This window comes from Salvelinus fontinalis, chromosome 2 (genome assembly GCF_029448725.1).
Source record: "Salvelinus fontinalis isolate EN_2023a chromosome 2, ASM2944872v1, whole genome shotgun sequence".
Classification (NCBI taxonomy): domain Eukaryota; kingdom Metazoa; phylum Chordata; class Actinopteri; order Salmoniformes; family Salmonidae; genus Salvelinus; species Salvelinus fontinalis.
In genome coordinates, this window is record NC_074666.1 from 6632384 (window position 1) to 6655301 (window position 22918).

The 22918-nt window shown below is 48.2% G+C and overlaps 1 protein-coding gene across 3 annotated transcripts in view; it reads right to left on the reverse strand.

Moving 5' to 3' along the window:
- The window catches only part of LOC129810929 (protein FAM163B-like), a 41521-nt gene extending 36596 nt beyond the window's left edge, over positions 1-4925 (reverse strand). The window contains exon 1 of one of the 3 annotated variants that reach the window (XM_055861953.1): positions 3417-4925. The gene's annotated coding sequence lies outside the window, so the exon portion shown is untranslated. Of the gene's footprint in view, positions 1-3393 lie in introns of all 3 variants that reach the window. The other 2 variants (XM_055861944.1, XM_055861935.1) reach the window with 2 other exon arrangements.
- Between the last annotated feature and the right edge of the window lie 17993 nt (positions 4926-22918).

The following is a 22918-nucleotide window of genomic DNA, read 5'->3' on the forward strand; positions in this document are numbered from 1 at the left end:
CCTCTTTGTTGCCGTGGTGAGCTGTTAGCCTCTGTGTTGCCGTGGTTGCGCTGTTTGCCTCTTTGTTGCCATGATTGAGCTGTTAGCCTCTGTGTTGCCGTGGTGAGCGTAGGAGAAGTGACTGACACGGACTAACCACTGTGTTCTGACACAGAGAGACGGATGTAGCCTGCTGTGTACCTCTCCATACACTCAACAACATTCACAATCAAATGGCTTCCGTTAAGCCTATATATCATAATAACAAAGATACATTTAAATCCTCCAAGAGAAGAGTTGAGATTTCCTATACTATGTCTAGTGTGTTGCTGCTGGCAACACCAGGGTTGTGGGTTTGATTCTCACATATACTGAATACGTGTCACTGTCAATGTTGACAGTTCTCTAAGTTGCTTTGGATAAAAGCATCTGCTAAATTACCATTTTATATCAAAATATTCAAGAACCATCCAAGCAACGACTTGAGATGTATCCTGTATTGACAGCTATATGATGAACATGACAAAGACCATCCATGTGGCATCCTATTCAGGACGGTAGAATGGGGAACATAACATTGCATCCCAGTGCCTCTCCATCATCCCTTGGTACCATTTCCAAGTACAGATGTAGGATCTTAATTTGATCAATCTTTTATTGCTGAGGATTTTCATGCACAGCAAGAAATGCAAACTTGTAGTGTATTCAAGGTTTAAAAAGGCTTCTAAAGGATGTTATTTCCACTTAAAAATGTCATACTTGATTTGCCGTAACAAAAAGTTTATCAACCCCTACAAAAACTGTTCATTAATTATGATCCACATAATAATTCACATTTCCTGATGTAGCAAACTGGCTCAAATGAAGATCATATATCTGTAAAGGGTTGAGATACAATATATCCTTTATATAGGCTAAAGCTTTATGATGAACATATCAAAGACCATGTGACATACTGAGCCATAAAACAGACGGGGGAACATTACATCCTAGTGCCTTGGAATCCATTTCATTAAGGCCCTTTCTTTATAGGCCGAGGATTCTAATGCAGAGACTGATTCTGTACGAAATAGCATCATATTCCCTAAATATGTGTGTGTGTGTGTGTGTGTGTGTCTTTTGTCTCTTTCCCCAACTATGGGAATTGGGTGGAGGGTGTTGGAGTGTCAAGGAAACTGGGAATTGGGTGGAGGGTGTTGGGGTGGCAAGGAAACTGTGAATTGAGGGCTGGGGTGTAGCTTTAGAGTGATTTCTCAGGAGGGAGGGAGGCGGGAGGGAGGAAACAGACATTCCCTCATTGCTGTGTTCCCAGGGGGCCGAGGGTGTTGGAAGGGTCATGGAGCAAGCAGCCATTGGGGCTTTACAGACTCCGCTACTCCTCCTCTCCACTCAGACAGGGGGAATGTCAGTTCTAGTTATTCAATTTCTATATCGTCCATAGCTCCCTCCGGCCTCCCTCCCCCTAGTACAGGCTTGCCTCAGCATCAGGGCTGACATTACTGCTGGTGACTGCTGCAAACCCTGCCTCATTGGCCTTTGACCCCATGCTGCTCAAGCATGGTGACCATGCTGAAGCTAGTCTTTCATGACAGAATGTTAAACACACACACACAAAGTTCTGGTCATGCTAATTCAGACACTGCCTCCATAACCTTGGTCCGACGTCCCCTGCCTGCTGTAACATGGAGACCATACAGGTGCAGGCCTGCCTCCTCATAGAAATAACATACTAATAGAAGCCGGGCCACACGTTACTGAAAGACGACTTGAAGGGGAATGTCTTGTTCTAGTAATTCAATTTCTATATCGTCCATAGCTTTTAAGTAAGAATTTCAGTGTACTGTTTTACACCTGTTGTATCCTGTGCACGTCACTCCCTGTCTGTTGTAGCCCTGTGTTAGTGAAAAGGACCTAACACTGCTTGTTTAGCGAGTATCACTTCCCCCTGATTCGGTCCATACCTTGTGCGAACTCAGGACCTCTGCCTCGCTAGCACATGTGACCGCCCTCCTGCAGCGTCCTACCAGTCGGCGCCACGTGAATAGCTAGCTATTTACTGGTGCAAGTGGGGACACTTCAGGCTGAGAAGTACGTTTCAGACAACACCATGTGCTACTCTAGCATGGTGGTGGCTGTTGTAGCCCTGTGTTAGCATGGTGGTGGCTGTTGTAGCCCTGCGTTAGCATGGTGGTGGCTGTTGTAGCTCTATGTTAGCATGGTGGTGGCTGTTGTAGCTCTATGTTAGCATGGTGGTGGCTGTTGTAGCTCTATGTTAGCATGGTGGTTACCAATGACCATGCTAACCTCTCTGCAAGCCGTCCCACTTTCACATAAGGGCTGAATCATAACACCGAATCAGACATGGATTGTTATATGGAGAGCAAAGCAGCAGTAAGCCTGGGAGAGATGAGCATGCAAGGAGGAGGAGGAGGAGGAGGAGGAGGAGGAGGAGGAGGAGGAGGAGGAAGTGAGTTTGGTTTGGATTGATCAGACTGCTGAGGTGTTGTCAGTAGCCTGCCCTAAGCAGTTAGGTACATTCTGCAAAACCACTTCAACTATGAAACCTCCCTGCTTAATTTGTATGTGTGCTGACACACACACACACACACACACACACACACACACACACACACACACACACACACACACACACACACACACACACACACACACACACACACACACACACACGCACGCACGCACGCACGCACGCACGCACACACGCACACTCACACGAGAGCGAGAGGCGGGGGGCTGGACGCTAGAAACGTGTTTGTGTGTTTCAGCACCATGGACAGCAGCCTGCTACTGGAAACAAGGCAACTCAATTACTCGAGTTACTACAGTGACTCCAAGTGATGCAAAGTGATACAAAGTGATGATTGCATAGGACTCCGGATTAATTTATGAAATGTGTAAAAACAAAGATTCTCTCTCAAGATGATCATTAGTCAATTACTCTAAATGTCAATCCAAAGCACAACCTGAACTTGAATTATTAGTGTACCAGGGCTCTCCAACCCTGTTCCTGGAGAGCTACCCTCCTGTAGGTTTTCACGCCAACCCCAGTTGTAACTAACCTAATTCATGTTATCAACCACCTAATTATTAGCATCAGGTGCGCTAGATTAGGGTTAGAGCGAAACCTTACAGGACGGTAGCTCTCTAGGAACAGGGTTAGATGGTTCTGCCCTGCAGAACTACACTGCATTTAGGCTACATAGCTAGATTCAAGAATTAAGTAATGTTTATGTCAAAAAAAGTATACAACGAATAACAGCTAACATGCACACAGCAAACACATTGTCTGGAGACTTATTCTTCCACGCCACCATGAAACAACAACGAAAAGCATCACAAGTTCAAGGCAAATACATAGAGCTAGCCATGGGTATAGGCTAAATAAGACCTTACCTTCACAGATATTTGAAATGTACCTGGTCGCATGAGCAGGGTTGCTGTCTTGTTAGATCTCTATTCCGACCATCACTGAGGCTGGCACGTGAGTCACCGAATGGTCGCGGGCAGACTAGGGTGATAATGATTCGTTTATTTCTGTCACTGCTTGACTGAAACCCTAGCAGTTGACCCCTCCAGTTACACCATATGACCCCCGTATGGAAAAGTGAGCAGTCCAAAACAAAACGTTACATTAATAACTATTTAATGCGAACTATAAAATGGATTTAAGGCATAGCCTAAAATATGAGTAAATAATGTCTATCAAAATCACAACGAAATTATCTCAATATGAATAGTGTTGAGTCCACGTTGTTTATTTGTGTCGCTCTCCTCTCGTTCCACTATCCAACTCATTCATATAAGATAGAAAAGTCATATAGAGGCCAATTCCAGGCTCCTTTCAATTCACATGCAACGCAAAAACAAAGTATCCAAAGCTGCTTCAAATAATCTCAAAATACGTCCGAAGAAACGACAAAAATATATGTTCTGATAAGGCATGCAGCCGTATACCACCAGTGCCCGGTTGGACGGAGTTTGATAGGTTGTATTGTGACTGCCTGGTATCTGCTGGGTATCTTTAAAATACGGTCCTTACACCCATACCGCGCATAACAAAAGCATGTGTAACGGTCACAAAGCAGTTTTCCACAATTAGAAGTGGTCAGATTTCCTGTCCCGAGGGTCCTTTGAGAAATAACCGTCAGGGATTTGAAACTGTTCTTTCTCCCCTCCCCGTTTTGGCTCCGCTGGTAGGCTTGTGGCTGCAGTTGGTTCGGTTAGTCCATCAGCGAATGTAGCCCGTATTCCTGACACTCGGGTAGTCGCCCTATAATTCCTGTACTGGGCGGCTTGTTCGTTATAACCTAGTTTTGTAGCGTATTTCCTCGCGCTCGCAGCGCAAATGGAAATCAGCAGGCTAAAAAATGATCGGCATTGGTGATGCTCCAATCGAAAGCGTTGAGATTGAGACAGAAGAAAGAGACGTAGGAAAATCTCACCGCTGAATAGAGTTAACCACGGCTGAGCAGACAGAGCAGAGAAAGTGGTCATTCAAGTCAGCGCTCCTCGCAGCTTATGCCCAAATGTTCATGTAGTATATGGCTGTTGTAAAACTGTGACAAGTTGAATCATTACAATATCAACTCTTGAGATTCAGCCTTTGGAGAGATGGCGACGTGAACAGCATCCCTAAGAGTTAAATTCGACACCTCTGTCCTATTCTCATCTTCGACAGGAGGACTCTATGAGAATAGAAACTCATCACATTAATTGCCCACTGTTCGTGAAGCGGTCATGAACCGCTGTAATTTCATAGACTAGACTAGTTTACTCTCACTGCAAGTTTTGTTATATTTCTGCCCACTTTGGTAGATTTCAACATTGTCTGTCTTTATAGTCTATTTCAGACATTTCTCACGGCTGTTTGTGTATTTCAGCAGCACGGCCTCATCAACATGTGACACACACACTGACCGAAATGTGTCTGTTTCATCACCATGGATAACAACTTAGCTATAAGAATGCATAAGAATGCATCCTTACAATGCATAAGGAATTATAATATAACATTTATAATAATTCATAAAATATTTATACACACTTATAAGTGTTTATAATGGCTTATTCATGAAAGTTATTTTAAAGTGTCCCAATAAACATTGGGAGCAAAAAGAGAGGAGAGAGGAGAAAGAGAGAGAGCGATAGCACAGAGACCAGAGAGAGGAGAGAGAGAGAGAGCAGAGAGGAAGATTGAACCCAGCTATAAAGTGAGAGAGAGGGGCACAGAGAGAGAGAGAGAAACATATGTTTACCATGCCTAAAAAGCCCCTTAAAACTTCTTATGGCTGCAATCCCGTTAACGGGATGATATGACAACAGCCAGTGAAAGTGCAGGGCGCCAAATTCAAACAACAGACATCTCATAATTAAAATTCAGCCATTTTTCCAGCCAAAGAGAGGAGTCACAAAAAGCACAAATAGAGATAAAATGAATCACTAACCTTTGATGATCTTCATCAGATGACACTCATAGGACTTCATGTTACACAATAGATATATGTCTTGTTCGATTAAGTTCATATTTATATCCAAAAACCTCAGTTTACAATTGGTGCCATGTTCAGAAATGCCTCCAAAATTTCCGGAGAATTTGCAGAGAGCCACGTCAAATAACATAAATACTCATCATAAACTTTGATGAAAGATACATGTTTTACATAGAATTAAAGATACACTTGTATCTTGCACTTGTATCTTGCAACCGCTGTGTCAGATTTCAAAAGGCTTTACGGCAGAACACAATATTCAATAATTTGAAAACAGCGTTCAGCCACAAAAGAAAGCCATACAGTTACTCGCCAAATTGTGCAGTCAACAAAACTCATACAAAGCATTATAAATCTTCACTTACCTTTGCTGATCTTCATCGGAATGCACTCCCAGGACTCCCACTTCCACAAGAAATGTTTGTTTTGTTCGGTAATGTCCCTAATTTATGTCCAAATAGCTATTTTTGTAGCGTGTTTGGTTAACGAATCCAACGTCAGGAAGCGCGTTCACTAAAAGCTGACGAAATGTCCAAAAGTTCCGTAACAGTCAGTAGAAACATGTCAAACGATGTATTGAATAAATCTTTAGAATGTTTTTTTAACATAAATCTTGAATAACGTTCCAACCGGAGAATTACATTGACTTCAGATGAGCGATGGAACAGAGCTCCCTCTCATGTGAACGCGCATGGTCAAAGAATGGTCAGGTCATGGCAGACCTGACTCATTCCCCTCTCATTCGGTCCCCTTCACAGTAGAGGCCTCAGACAAGGTTCTACAGACTGTTGACATCTAGTGGAAGCCGTAGGAAGTGCAAACTCATCCATATCTCGCTGTGATTTCAATAGGATCTTGGTTGAAAATCGACCAGCCTCAGAAATTCCACTTCCTGTTTGAATTTTTTCTCAGGTTTTTGCTTGCCATATGAGTTCTGTTTGTGACGACCCTCCCATTCTGTCTACCGTTTTCTCTCTCTCCTTGCTCTTGTTTCCCTATTAGGATGCCGGTGGGCGGAGTTGGGAGGGTCGTCAGCTACATGGGGAACACCTGGGCCCACTCTCCCAGGATAAAATCACCACTTCCCCATTCATCAAGGAGACTCTCTCCATACAGACACTTTGATAGATTTTGTTGCGTTTGGTTGTGCTTTTTGGTTGTTTGTTTTAGCATCTTTCAACACCTTGCATTATCACATTCATCCATGCAAAACATTCACTTACACTACTGATTACTGATTACACACACCATTGTATTATACATAGTTTCTTTATTTAATAAATATATATTTTGTTACTTCTTATCTCCACGTGTCTCCCTTTTGTTACGGGCTTTGAGCCGGTTCGTGACATGTTATACTCACAGACATAATTGAAACAGTTTTAGAAACTTCAGAGTGTGTTCTATCCAATACTAAGAATAATATGCATATATTAGCAACTATGACTGAGGAGCAGGCCATTTACTCTGGGCACCTCTGTGCACCTTTCATCCAAGCTACTCAATACTGCCCCTGCAGCCATAAGAAGTTAAATTGAAATTGAATTGAAAGAGTGAAAGAGGAGAGAGAGGGAGCAGCAGCTTGAACACAGAGAGCAGAGAGAGCAGAGAGAACAGAGAGAGCAGAGAGAACAGAGAGAGCAGAGAGAACAGAGAGAGCAGAGAGCACAGAGAGAGCAGAGATAACAGAGCGGGCAGAGAGAGCAGAGAGAGCAGAGAGAGCAGAGAGAGCAGAGAGAACAGAGAGAACAGAGAGAACAGAGAGAGCAGAGAGAGCAGAGAGAGCAGAGAGAGCAGAGAGAGCAGAGAGGGCAGAGAGAGCAGAGAGAACAGAGAGAGCAGAGAGAGCAGAGAGAGCAGAGAGAGCAGAGAGAACATAGAGAGCAGAGATAACAGAGAGAACAGAGAGAGCAGAGAGGGCAGAGAGAGCAGAGAGAGCAGACTGGGACACATAGACCACACCCAGCCCAACCAACCAACCTGGCCAGGGGCCAAAACAAGCAGTGGTCCATCTGGTGTGCCTAGCTGCTTTAGGAGTTCAGCCAGCATGTTAATGACCAGTGACTGGGATACTTAGCTGGTGCTGAGCCCCACTGGGCAGCAGGGTCTGGCTGGGTGCTGCTGAGATGGCAGATCAGCTATACAAATTATGACATGTTAACCTTTATTTAATATCAGCCTAAAGACACGTGATTTGTCTTAAGTCAAGAGAGGGCTTTACATGAAGAATATGTTACAATGCTGTTTTTATAAAGGATTGCCAATGACAGGAGGATGAGGATAGGGCAAGAGGGGTACAATATATTGCTGTCTCTAATTCCTTACTCTCTGTATTCCCTGATCATTTTAGACCAAATAAAATATTTATCACAAAAAGAGGGGTTTTCATCGAAAGACCGCAATATGCATTTGTAAAAGATGCAGGGATGATCTGAAAGCTCTTGGCCACAGGAAATGTGTTACAGTATATGTAGTTGCTTTAAAAGTTGGCTACTTATATAGACTGGCTGATATACGGACATACAATAAACGGAGACAATTTGGACTGAAAGAAGTGTCCTCTTCCAACAATCCGAAAAAATATGGAAAAAGCAAATGAGACAATGTCTGGTACAAAGCATTAATTCGATTACAATCGCATACATTTCCCAATGGGCACAGACGTCATTTCAATTTCTAGTTTTGATTTACATTTGAATGTAAATCAGCTAACGTGAATTCAGCATGAAATCAACAAAACATCCCACCAAATCATTGGATTTAGGGTAAAAGTTGACTGAAAAAATATGAAGTTCCCTTACGTTGACGACTTAACGAATCCAATCAATTTTCCACCTTGATTCAACATCATCAAATAGCATTTTTGTTGTTGAAATAATGTGGAAACAACATTGATTCAACCAGTTTTTGCCCAGCTACTTCTCTCAATTCAATTACAATTTAAGGGGCTTTATTGGCATGCGAAACATTTTGATAAATACCAGATATTGGCCTAATTCTGCTCTGCATGCATTATTTGGTGTTTTACATTGTACACTGAGGACATTTTTGTAGAATTCTGCATGTAGAGTCTCAATTTGGTGTTTGTCCCATTTTGTGAATTCTTGGTTGGTGAGTGGACCCCAGACCTCACAACCAGAAAGGGGCAATGGGTTCTATGACTGATTCAAGTATTTTTAGCTGAATCCTAATTGGTATGTCAACTTTTATATTCCTTTTGATGGCATTGAAGGTCCTTTTTGCCTTGTTTCTCAGATCGTTCACAGCGTTGTGGAAGTTACCTGTGGTGCTGATGTTTAGGCCAAGGTATGTATAGTTTTTTGTATGATCTAGGGCAACGGTATCAAGATGGAATTTGTGTTTGTGGTCCTGGCAACTGGACCTTTTTTGGAACACCATTATTTTTGTCTTACTGAAGCGCCAGAAGATCTAGGTGCTGCTGTAGGCCCTCCTTGGTTGGGGAGAGAAGCACCAGATCATCAGAAAACAGTAGACATTTGACTTCAAATTCTAGTAGGGTGCTGCAGACCATTTTAGTGCCATCGCCAATTTGTTGATATATATGTTGAAGAGGGTGGGGCTTAAGCTGCCACCCTGTCTTGGTTTCGGACCTGTGGAAAGAAATGTGTTTTTTTCCTATTTTAACCGCACACTTGTTGTTTGTGTACATGGATTTTAAAATGTTGTGTATTTTTCCCCCAACACCACTTTCCATCAATTTGTATAGCAGACCCTCATGCCAAACTGAGTCGAAAGCTTTTTTGAATTCAACAAAGCATGAGAAGACTGCGTTTATTTGGGTTTGTTTGTTTGTCAATTAGGGTGTGCAGAGTGAATACGTGGTCTGTCGTGCGATAATTTGGTGTTGGAGTTGTGCCTGGCCGTGCAGTCTGATAACCGACAATGATGAGACAGCCTATAGGGAGGAGGTCAGAGACCTGACTGTGTGGTGCAAAGACAACAACATCTTCCTCAGCGTGATCAAGACAAAGGAGATGATTGTGGACTACAGGAAAAGGAGGGCAGAGCACGACCCCATTCTGATCGACGGGGCTGTAGTGGAGCAGGTTGAGAGCTTCAAGTTCCTTGGCGTCCAAATCACCAACAAACTAACATGGTTCAAGCACACCAAGACAGTCGTGAAGAGGGCATGAGAAAACCTATTCACCCTCAGGAGACTGAAAAGATTTGGCATTGGTCCTCAGATCCTCAAAAGGTTTTACAGCTGCACCATTGAGAGCATCCTGACGGGTTGCATCACTGCCTGGTATGGCAGCTGCTGTAAGCCTTAGGAAGTGGAATCTGACCCCATTTACACTGGATATTGGATAGGCAATCACTTGAAAAACTACAAACCTCAGATTTCCCAATTCCTGGTTGGATTTTTCTCAGGTTTTTGCCTTCCATATGAGTTCTGTTATACTCACAGACATTATTTTAACAGTTTTGGAAACATTATAGTGTTTTCTATCCAAATCTACTAATTATATGCATATTCTAGCTTTTGTGCCTGAGTAACAGGCAGTTAAATTTGGGCACGCTTTTCATCCGGATGTGAAAATGCTGCCCCCTAGCATAAGAGGTTAAGGGATTGAAAGTAAGCATTTCACTGTAAGGTCTACACCTGTTGTATTCGGCGCATGTGACAAATACAATTTGATTTGATTTGTTCATGTATGTTTTTGCTGTTTGTTCTTTGTTATAGAGCCAAAAAGATTGGGGGAGTGGTTTATCCATACATCTCCATTTGGATGGATAACTCTTTGCGATGTTGTGTGTTTAGAGTTTTCCAATTTTCCCAGAAGTGACTAGAGTCTATAAATTCTTCAATTACAATGAGCTGATTTCTGACGTACTGTTCCTTTTTTCCCTGTAGTGTATTTCTGTATTGTTTTAGTGATTCACCATAGTGAAGGCGTTGACTCAGGCTTTCTGGGTCTCTATGTTTTTGGTTGGATAGGTTTCTCAATTTCGTTCTTAGGTTTTTGCGTTCTTCATTAAACCATTTTTCAGTGTTGTTAATTTTCTTAGGTTGTCTGCTTGACATTTTTTGAATTGACAGGGAAGCTGAGAGATCAAATATACTGTTTAGGTGTTTTTACTGCTAAGTTTACACCTTCACTATTACAGTGAAACATTTTGTCCTGGAAGTTGTCTAAAAGGGTTTGAATTTGTTGTTGCCTAATTGTTTTTTGTTAGATTTCCACACTGCTTTCCTTCCATCTATAGCATTTCTTAATATTATTCAGTTCCTTTGGCGTTGGTGCCTCATGATTGAGCACAGCTCTGTTCAAGTAGAGTGTGATTTTGCTGTGATCTGGTAAGGGTGTCAGTGGACTGACTGTGAACACTCTGGGTTGAGGTCAGTGATAAAGTAGTCTACAGTACTACTGCCAAGAGATGGTCTATCGGTGTACCTATCATAGGAGTCCCCTCGAAGCCTATCATTGACTATGTACATACCCAGCGTCCTACAGAGCTGCAGGAGTTGTGACCCATTTTTCTGTTGGTTATGTTGTTGTAGTTGGGTCAAGGGGAGCATATGGGGGAGGGAATGCTGTCACCTCCAGGTAGGTGTTTGTCCCCCTGTGTACTGAGGGTGTCAGGTTCTTGTCCAGTTCTGGCATTTAGGTCGCCACAGACTAATACATGTCCCTGGGCCTGGAAATGATTGATTTCCCCCTCCAGGATGGAGAAGCTGTCTTCATTAAAGTATGTGGATTTTACTGGGGGGATATAGGTAGCACACATTAACACATTTTTCTGTTGAGATAATTTCCTTATTAATTTCTAGCCAGATGTAAAATGTTCCTGTTTTGACTAATTTAATAGAGTGGGTCTGCTCTTTACCAAATTAGCATACCCCCTGAGTCTCTTCCGTTTCACACCTTGTAGTTTAGTGGATGGGACTACCAGCTCTCTGTAACCTAGATGGCAACCAGTGGGTCCGTCTCCTTTATACTATGTTTCTTGTAGATGAACATGTCTGTATTTCCAATTTATTTGATAAAGTCTGGGTTCATGCTCTTTAGGCCAAAAGCAGATGACCTCAGACCTTGTTTTATTCCAGGATGAGATAGTAAAAGCTTTGTGTTCCATAGTGTCTGGTGTTGTTTTTGTGTGGTTTAGGCCCGGACAATCACAATAGGTGTGAGCAGAGAATGTTGAGCATCTGATACATACCTCTTAGGTCGCAGGATGGGGCTTTAGCGGTGTAGCAGTGGGGGTTGGGCCTGTTGCTCTACTTATGGCCTGGGCATATGTCCTGCTGTCATTTTGAGGTCCTTGCCGCAGGGGCGGGGGGCATGAGGTGGGTAGAAGGGGCATAGGTCTGATATTGGTGGGTCTATATAGGGTGTGGCCAGGGTTTGCTTGGGGTGGCCGTAGCTGGTTGGGGTGTGGCTGGTGATGCTGTGGTCTGGGTGTAGGTCCTCTTGGTGTAGGTTCTCTCGGTGCAGGTCCTTCAAGAGGGGATCTTGCAGGTCTGGGAGGGTCTCTCGCTGGTCTGGACGGGGTGTCTGTTGCTCTGTTGCACCTGTGTGAGGTGCTGGGGCAATGGTTGAGGGTGACGTCCTTCAGGGTCCTGGCAAAAGTTGGGATTGCTGCCTTGTATAGGTGGACCTGGTCTGAAAGGCTGTTCAAGTCCAGGGTGGAGTGGTGGGCCAGGTAGACATTAGGTTTTGAGGCACAGTCTCGCGAAATTCTTGCATTCACCCGCTGTATGGTGGCAGGGTGAAGGTATTTTCGTGGTAGCTGGGTGGAGACAACCACTTGTGCTTTGGGGAAAGTGGAAGAAGTGGAAGAAGGCCCACCCTTTCCTTCTGGGCCCTCAGGTCATTTGTGCCCATGTGAATTATGATGTGGCTGGGGGACCCTAGTCTGTCTTCTGACAACTGCTCCAGGGCATGCCTAGTGTTGGGCACCAGAGCTTAGCCACTTTGTGTTTGGGAAAAAGTTGACACTCTTGAATGTATTTGCCCTTTGAGTCAATGAGGAGCACAATCTCTGTTTTTTGTGTGTCCTCAGTGGATGTGTGTGTGTGTGTGTGTGTGTGTGTGGGGGGGGGGGGGGGGGTTGTCAAGAGAGCTATTAGGGGAGCTGACAGGGGGGCTGTTAGGAGGGATGGGGTGTGTTGGATTGGTGGGTCCTGTGTTGTCTGTCTCATTGTGGTGTTGTGGTCCGGGTCTGAGGTGGGCTGTTCTGCTGGATTCTCTGGGAGTGTACTGCTCTCTGTCACACCTCAGCTTTCTCACCTCATCATTCAGTGCCATGTGTGCCTCTTTAAATTCTCTCACCTCAGTCCGTAGGGCAGCCAACTCGCTCAGACCTCCGTCCAACTCCACATTCTGCCATCTGGGTCTTGTTGAGGTGGTTTGTTCTGTCTGTATTATGTGGACTAGCTCTCTGAGCTCCACCATGTCTCTCTCCAGCTCTGTGAATTTATCCCTCTCAATGATGGAGGAGCATTGAAGTTGTGGGACCTGGGTGTGTTCAGTGCTTGGTGGGTGACTATCCTCAGACTCACTCAGGTTGGGCGAATCGTCACAGCGAGAGAGTTTTATCTGCTGTGCTCTCTCTTTTATCCAGTAAAAGTCATGCTGGAACTGCATGAAGATGCCCTGCAGCTTAACTGTCCCAGACACAACAGAGCTTGTTTCAATTTCCTAAATGTCTAGTATTCTGAGTTTCCTCCCTGGGCCAATGCCCTCTCTCTTGACATAGGGGTACCATCGATCATCACATTCTTTTGGAGAGATTGGAAACCCAAAGTGGTCTACACGGACAAGTTCTGGCCTGGTTTAGATCTTATCTGTCGGAAGATATCAATTTGTCTCTGTGGATGGTTTGTCCTCTGACAAATCAACTGCAAATTTCGTTGTTCCTCAAGGTTCCGTTATAGGACCACTATTGTTTTCAATATATATTTTACCTCTTGGTGATGTCATTTGGAAACATAATGTTAATTTTCACTGCTATGCGGATGCCACACAGTTGTACATTTCGATGAAACATGGTGAAGCCCCAAAATTGCCCTCGCTGGAAGCCTGTGTTTCAGACATCAGGAAGTGGATGGCGGCAAATGTTCTACTTTTAAACTCGGACAAAACAGAAATTCTTGTTCTAGGTCCCAAGAAACAAAGAGATCTTCTGTAGGATCTGACAATTAATCTTGATGGTTGTAAAGTCGTCTCAAATAAAGCTGTGAAGGACCTCGGCGTTACTCTGGACCCTGATCTCTCTTTTGACGAACATATCAAGACTGTTTCAAGGACAGCTTTTTTCCATCTACGTAACATTGCAAAAATCAGAAACTTTCTGTCCAAAAATTATACAGAAAAATGTATCCATGCTTTTGTCACTTCTAGGTTAGACTACTGCAATGCTCTACTTTCCGGCTACCCGGATAAAGCACTAAATAAACTTCAGTTAGTGCTAAACACGGCTGCTAGAAATTTGACTAGAACCAAAAAAATGGATCATATTACTCCAGTGCTAGCCTCTCTACACTGGCTTCCTGTTAAGGCAAGGCTGATTTCAAGGTTTTACTGCTAACCTACAAAGCATTACATGGGCTTGCTCCTACCTGTCTTTACGATTTGGTCCTGCCGTACATACCTACACGTACACTACGGTCACAAGACGCAGGCCTCCTTACTGTCCATAGAATTTCTGAGCAAACAGCTGGAGGCAGGGCATTCTCCTATAGAGCTCCATTTTCATGGAATGGTCTGCCTACCCATGTGAGAGATGCAGACTCGGTCTCAACCTTTAAGTCTTTATTGAAGACTCATCTCTTCAGAAGGTCCTATGATTGAGTGTAGTCTGGCCCAGGAGTGTGAAGGTGAACGGAAAAGCACTGGAGCAACGAACCGCCCTTGCTGTCTGCCTGGCTGGTTCCCCTCTCTCCACTGGGATTCTCTGCCTCTAACCCCATTACAGCCGCTGAGTCACTGGCTTACTGGTGCTCTTCCATGCCATCCCTAGGATGGATGCGTCATTTGAGTGGGTTGAGTCACTGACGTGATCTTCCTGTCCGGGTTGGCGCCCCCCCTTGGGTTGTGCCGTGGGGGAGATCTTTGTGGGCTATACTCAGCCTTGTCTCAGGATGGTAAGTTGGTGGTTGAAGATATCACTCTAGTGGTGTGGGGGCTGTGCTTTGGCAAAGTGGGTGGGGTTATATTCTGCCTGTTTGGCCCTGTCCGGGGGTATCGTCGGATGGGGTCACAGTGTCTCCCGACCCCTCCTTTCTCAGCCTCTAGTGTTTAGCTGCAATAGTTTATGTGTCGGGGGGCTAGGGTCAGTCTGTTATGTCTGGAGTATTTCTCCTGTCTTATCCGGTGTCCTGTGTGAATTTAAGTATGCTCTCTCATTTTCTCTCTTTCTCTCTCTCCTCTCTTTATTTCTTTCTTTCTCTCTCTCGGAGGACCTGAGCCCTAGGACCATGCCTCAGGACTACCTGGCTTGATGACTCCTTGCTGTCCCCAGTCCACCTGGCCGTGCTGCTGCTCCAGTTTCAACCCTCCAGTTTCAAGACCTTCTTACATCAGCTTATGTCACAAAGTGCTGTACAGAAACCCAGCCTAAAACCCCCAAACAGCAAGTAATGCAGGTGTAGTAGCACGGTGGCTAGGAAAAACTAGAAAGGCCAGAATCTAGGAAGAAACCTAGAAAGGAACCAGGCTATGAGGGGTGGCCAGTCCTCTTCTAGCTGTGCCGGGTGGAGATTATAACAGAACATGGCCAAGATGTTCAAATGTTCATAGATGACCAGCATTGTCAAATAATAATAATCAAAGTGGTTGTAGAGGGTGTAACAGGTCAGTACCTCAGGAGTAAATGTCAGTTGGCTTTTCATAGCCGATCGTTCAGAGTATCTCTACCGCTCCTGCTGTTTCTAGAGAGTTGACAACAGCAGGTCTGGGACAGGTAGAAGGTCCGGTGAACAGGTCAGGGTTCCTTAGCCGCAGACAGAACAGTTGAAACTGGAGCAGCAGCACGACCAGGTGAACAGGGTTCCATAGCCGCAGGCAGAACAGTTGAAACTGGAGCAGCAGCACGACCAGGTGAACAGGTCAGGGTTCCATAGCCGCAGGCAGAACAGTTAAAACTGGAGCAGCAGCACGACCAGGTGAACAGGTCAGGGTTCCATAGCCGCAGGCAGAACAGTTGAAACTGGAGCAGCAGCACGACCAGGTGAACAGGTCAGGATTCCATAGCCGCAGACAGAACAGTTGAAACTGGAGCAGCAGCACGACCAGGTGAACAGGTCAGGGTTCCATAGCCGCAGGCAGAACAGTTGAAACTGGAGCAGCAGCACGACCAGGTGAACAGGTCAGGGTTCCATAGCCGCAGACAGAACAGTTGAAACTGGAGCAGCAGCACGACCAGGTGAACAGGTCAGGGTTCCATAGCCGCAGGCAGAACAGTTGAAACTGGAGCATTACACTTACAAAAGTTCCAAAAGAATAAAGACATTTCAAATGTCATATTATGTATTTTTACAGTGTTGTAATGATGTGCAAATAGCTTAAGTACGAAAGGGAAAATAAATAAACCAGCAGCATACCACCCTGCATACCACTGCTGGCTTGCTTCTGAAGCTAAGCAGGGTTGGTCCTGGTCAGTCCCTGGATGGGAGACCAGATGCTGCTGGAAGTGGTGTTGGACGGCCAGTAGGAGGCACTCTTTCCTCTGGTCTAAAAAATATCCCAATGCCCCAGGGCAGTGATTGGGGACACTGCCCTGTGTAGGGTGCCGTCATTCGGATGGGACGTTAAACGGGTGTCCTGACTCTCTGAGGTCATTAAAGATCCCATGGCACTTATCGTAAGAGTAGGGGTGTTAACCCCGGTGTCCTGGCTAAATTCCCAATCTGGCCCTCAAACCATCATGGTCACCTAATAATCCCCAGTTTACAATTGGCTCATTCATCCCCCTCCTCTCCCCTGTAACTATTCCCCAGGTCGTTGCTGCAAATGAGAACGTGTTCTCAGTCAACTTACCTGGTAAAATAACGGTAAAATAAAAAATAAATAAAAACATAAAATGTGTATTTACAAAGGTGTTTGTTCTTCACTGGTTTCCCTTTTCTTGTGGCAACAGGTGACAAATCTCTCTCTTTTTCTCCCCTTGCCCTCTCTCCTCCCCTAGTCCATCTCTGTCCGTCCTCACCCCAATCCCCCTCCCCTCCTCATCCTCCTCCTCACCCCGAGAGCTCATCTCAGATGAGGGAAGATAGTTTGAGAGAAAGAAAAAAATGGGTTTTTATTGCATAAATGATTCAACTGTAAAATATTAGAGGAGGGGGGCTGAGGGGCTGTGTTGTAGTGACGAAGATCTGTATTATTCATAGATGTAGGAAGACAGAAGTGAGGTCATTATATTCTGCTCTCCTCCTGCTCTCCCATGAGACAACACAGCCCTCTCAGACAGACAGAGACAATACAGCCCTCTCAGACAGACAGAGACAAACAGCCCTCCCAGACAGACAGAGACAAACAGCCCTCCCAGACAGACAGAGAAAAACAGCCCTCTCAGACAGACAGAGACAATACAGCCCTCTCAGACAGACAGAGACAAACAGCCCTCCCAGACAGACAGAGACAATACAGCCATCTCAGACACACAGAGACAATACAGCCCTCCCAGACAGACAGAGACATTACAGCCCTCCCAGACAGACAGAGACAATACAGCCCTCCCAGACAGACAGAGACAAACAGCCCTCCCAGACAGACAGAGACAAACAGCCCTCTCACACAGACAGAGACAATACAGCCCTCTCAGACAGACAGAGACAATACAGCCCTCTCAGACAGACAGAGACAATACAGCCCTCCCAGACAGACAGAGACAATACAGCCCTCTCAGACAGACAGAGACAATACAGCCCTCCCAGACAGACAGAGACAATACAGCCCTCTCAGACAGACAGAGACAATACAGCCCTCCCAGACAGACAGAGACAATACAGCCCTCTCAGACAGACAGAGACAATACAGCCCTCTCAGACAGACAGAGACAAACAGCCCTCTCAGACAGACAGAGACAATACAGCCCTCTCAGACAGACAGAGACAATACAGCCCTCTCAGACAGACAGAGACAAACAGCCCTCCCAGACAGACAGAGACAAACAGCCCTCTCAGACAGACAGAGACAAACAGCCCTCTCAGACAGAGACAAACAGCCCTCTCAGACAGACAGAGACAATACAGCCCTCTCAGACAGACAGAGACAAACAGCCCTCTCAGACAGACAGAGACAATACAGACCTCCCAGACAGACAGAGACAAACAGCCCTCTCAGACAGACAGAGACAAACAGCCCTCCCAGACAGACAGAGACAAACAGCCCTCCCAGACAGACAGAGATAAACAGCCCTCTCAGACAGACAGACAGAGACAAACAGCCCTCTCAGACAGAAAGAGACAAACAGCCCTACCAGACAGACAGAGACAAACAGCCCTCCCAGACAGACAGAGACAAACAGCCCTCCCAGACAGACAGAGACAAACAGCCCTCCCACACAGACAGAGACAAACAGCCCTCTCAGACAGACAGAGACAAACAGCCCTCTCAGACAGACAGAGACAAACAGCCCTCCCAGACAGACAGAGACAATACAGACCTCTCAGACAGACAGAGACAAACAGCCATCCCAGACAGACAGAGACAATACAGCCCTCCCAGACAGACAGAGGCAAACAGCCCTCTCAGACAGACAGAGACAATACAGCCCTCCCAGACAGACAGAGACAATACAGCCCTCTCAGACAGACAGAGACAATACATCCCTCTCAGACAGACAGAGACAAACAGCCCTCCCAGACAGACAGAGACAAACAGCCCTCCCAGACAGACAGAGACAATACAGCCCTCTCAGACAGACAGAGACAATACATCCCTCCCAGACAGACAGAGACAAACAGCCCTCCCAGACAGATAGAGACAATACAGCCCTCCCAGACAGACAGAGACAATACATCCCTCCGGCTCCCCACCCCCACTGTCCTACGACAGTCCCCCACTGTCCTAGTCCAGACCCCCACCCCCAATGTCCTAGTCCAGACCCCCACCCTCACTGTCCTACTACAGTCCCCCACTGTCCTAGTCCGGACCCCCACCCCCATTGTCCTAGTCCAGACCCCCACCCCCACTGTCCATGTCCAGACCCCACCCTCACTGTCCTACTACAGTCCCCCGCTGTCCTAGTCCAGACCCCCACCCCCACTGTCCATGTCCAGACCCACACCCTCACTGTCCTACTACAGTCCTCCACTTTCCTAGTCCAGACCCCCACCCTCACTGTCCTACTACAGTCCCCCACTGTCCTAGTCCAGACCCCCACCCTCACTGTCCTACTACAGTCCCCCACTGTCCTAGTTCAGACCTCCACCCCCACTGTCCTAGTCCAGACCCCCGCCCTCACTGTCCATGTCCAGACCCCACCCTCACTGTCCTACTCCAGTCCCCCAAGATCCTAGTCCAGACCCCCACCCCCAATGTCCTAGTCCAGACCCCCACCCTCACTGTCCTACTACAGTCCCCCACTGTCCTAATCTATCCCCCCACCCCCACTGTCCTAGTCCAGACCCCACCCCCACTGTCCATGTCTAGACCCCAGCCCCACTGTCCTAGTCCATCCCCTCACCCTCACTGTTCTAGTCCAGACTGTCCATGTCTAGACCCCAGCCCCACTGTCCTCGTCCAGACTGTCCTAGACCAGACCCCCACCCCCACTGCCCCAGTCCAGACCCCCACCCCCGCTGCCATGTCTAGACCCCAACCCCCACTGTCCTAGTCCATCCCCCCACCCTCACTGTTCTAGTCCAGACTGTCCATGTCTAGACCCTCCACCCTCACTGTTCTAGTCCAGATTGTCCTAGTCCTGACCCCCACCCCCGCTGCCATGTCTAGACCCCAACCCCCACTGTCCTAGTCCATCCCCCCACCCTCACTGTTCTAGTCCAGACTGTCCATGTCTAGACCCTTCACCCTCACTGTTCTAGTCCAGATTGTCCTAGTCCTGACCCCCACCCTCACTGTCCACGTCTAGACCCCCAGCCCCACTGTCCTAGTCCAGACACCCACCCACACTGTCCTAGTCCAGACTGTCCTAGTTCAGACCTCCACCCCCACTGTCCTAGTCCAGCTCCCTACCCCACTGCCCTAGTCCAGTCCCCCCCACCCTCACTGTACTACTACAGTCCCCCACTGTCCGAGTCCAGACCCCCACCCCCACTGTCCTAGTCCAGAACCCCACCCTCACTGTCCTACTACAGACCCCCACAGTCCCCAAACCCCACTGTCCTAGTCCAGACCCCACCCCTACTGTCCTAGTTCAGACTGTCCTAGTCCAGACCCTCACCCTCACTGTCCATGTCCAGCCCCACAGCCCCACTGTCCTCGTCCAGACCCCCACCCTAACTGTCCATGTCCAGACCCCCACCCTCACTGTCCTAATCCATCCCCACCCGCACTGTCCTAGTCCAGACCACCACCCCCCCACTGTCCTAGTCCAGACCCCCACCCTCACTATCCATGTCCAGACCCCCACCCTCACTGTCCTAATCCAGCACCCCACCCCCACTGTCCTAGTCCAGACTGTCCTAGTCCAGACCCCCACCCTCACTGTCCATGTCTAGACCTCAGCCCTACTGTCCTAGTCCAGACTGTCCTAGTCCAGACCCCCACCCCCACTGCCTTAGTCCAGACCCCCACCCCCGCTGCCATGTCTAGACCCCCACCCCCACTGTCCATGTCCAGCCCCCCACCCTCACTGTCCCAGCCCCCCCACCCTCACTGTCCACCCTCACTAACCCTAACCCTAACCCTAACTGTCCTAGTCCAGACCCCCACCCACACTGTTCTAGTCCAGACTGTCCTAGTCCAGCCTCCCACCCTCACTGTCCTACTACAGTCCCCCCACTGTCCTAGTCCAGACCCCCACCCCCACTGTCCTAGTCCAGACCCCCACCCCCACTGTCCTAGTCCAGACCCCCACCCCCACTGTCCTAGTCCAGACCCCCACCCCCACTGTCCTAGTCCAGACCCCACCCTCACTGTCCTACTACAGTCCACCACTGTCCTAGTCCAGACCCCCACCCTCACTGTCCTACTACAGTCCCCCAATGTCCTAGTCCAGACCCCCACTGTCCTTGTCCAGACCCCACCCCCACTGTCCATGTCTAGACCCCAGCCCCACTGTCCTAGTCCAGACCCCCACCCTCAGTGTCCATGTCTAGACCCCCACCCTCACTGTCCTAATCCAGCCCCCCACCCCCACTGTCCTAGTCCAGACCCCCACCCCCACTGCCCTAGTCCAGACCCCCACCCCCACTGTCCTAGTTCAGACTGTCCTAGTACAGACCCCCACCCTCACTGTCCTAGTCCACCCCCCCACCCTCACTGTCCTAGTCCAGATTGTCCTAGTCCCGGCCCCCGCCCCCACTGTCCATGTCTAAACCCCCAGCCCCAATATCCTAGTCCAGACCCCCACCCTCACTGTCCATGTCCAGCCCCACAGCCCCACTGTCCTCGTCCAGACCCCCACCCTAACTGTCCATGTCCAGACCCCCACCCTCACTGTCCTAATCCATCCCCCACCCCGATTGTCCTAGTCCAGACCACCACCCCCCCACTGTCCTAGTCCAGCCCCCACCCTCACTATCCATGTCCAGACCCCCACCCTCACTGTCCTAATCCAGCACCCCACCCCCACTGTCCTAGTCCAGACCCCCACCCCCACTGTCCTAGTTCAGACTGTCCTAGTCCAGACCCCCACCCTCACTGTCCATGTCTAGACCCCAGCCCTACTGTCCTAGTCCAGACTGTCCTAGTCCAGACCCCCACCCCCACTGCCTTAGTCCAGACCACCACCCCCGCTGCCATGTCTAGACCCCCACCCCCACTGTCCATGTCCAGCCCCCGCCCTCACTGTCCCAGTCCCCCCACCCTCACTGTTTACCCTCACTAACCCTAACCCTAACCCTAACTGTCCTAGTCCAGACCCCCACCCACACTGTTCTAGTCCAGACTGTCATAGTCCAGCCTCCCACCCTCACTGTCCTACTACAGTCCCCCACTGTCCTAGTCCAGACCCTCACCCCCACTGTCCTAGTCCAGACCCCCACCCCCACTGTCCTAGTCCAGACCCCCACCCTCACTGTCCTACTACAGTCCCCCACTGTCCTAGTCCAGACCCCCACCCTCACTGTCCTACTACAGTCCCCCACTGTCCTAGTCCAGACCCCCACTGTCCTTGTCCAGACCCCACCCCCACTGTCCATGTCTAGACCCCAGCCCCACTGTCCTAGTCCAGACCCCCACCCTCACTGTCCATGTCTAGCCCCCCACCCTCACTGTCCTAATCCAGCCCCCCACCCCCACTGTCCTAATCCAGCCCCCCACCCCCACTGTCCTAGTCCAGACCCCCACCCCCACTGCCCTAGTCCAGACCCCCACCCCCACTGTCCTAGTTCAGACTGTCCTAGTACAGACCCCCACCCTCACTGTCCTAGTCCATCCCCCCCACCCTCACTGTCCTAGTCCAGATTGTCCTAGTCCCGGCCCCCGCCCCCCAGTGTCCATGTCTAGACCCCCAGCCCCAATGTCCTAGTCCAGACCCCCACCCACACTGTCCTAGTCCAGACCTCCACCCCCACTGTCCTAGTCCAGACCCCCACCCCCACTATCCTAGTCCAGACCTCCACCCCCACTGTTCTAGTCCAGACCCCCACCCTCACTGTCCATGTCTAGACCCCCAGCCCCACTGTCCTAGTCCAGACCCACCCGACCATGTCGCCTGCTCTGTCCTGTCCTGTCTTTGTTCACTCCTGTCCTGCCATATCCTGTGCTGTCCCATCCCATCCTGTTCTTGTCCTACCCTCTTCTGTCCTGTCCTCCTGCCATGTCCCACCCCGTCCTGTCCTGGCTTAGCCGAGCACAGTACAGTATGCTGGGATGTTCCAGGAGGAGTGACTGGCTTGTTCCAGGCTGGATAATGTCAGTGAGGGCCTCAAGCTCTCTGGTCCCAGTTCAACTCACTGTCCCAGTCTCTAGTCATGTCTCTCTCTCTCTCTCTCTCTCTCTCCCTCTCTCTCTCCCTTGCTCTCTCGCTCTTTCTAGCTCTCTGTTCCTCTCTCTTTTCTCTAGTTCACAGCCGTTTTTTGTGGCTTGTCTTTTGTGTCGCTACTGCATCAGTGGAGGAAGGAACTGGAGCTAGTAGAAGGAGCCAGTAGAGTGTCAGCCAGCTCCGTGTGGGCCTGTCTGGTGCATTGTCATGTCTCTCAGGCTATAAGACACAGCAGCCCCATGGCTTCAGGGCACAGCCCATCATTACATTACCCATGCTGCCTCTCTCTGCTACTCTTAACCCCTCCCTCGCTCTCTCTCTCCCTCCATCCCCTGCTGACCTTTTCGGTAAAC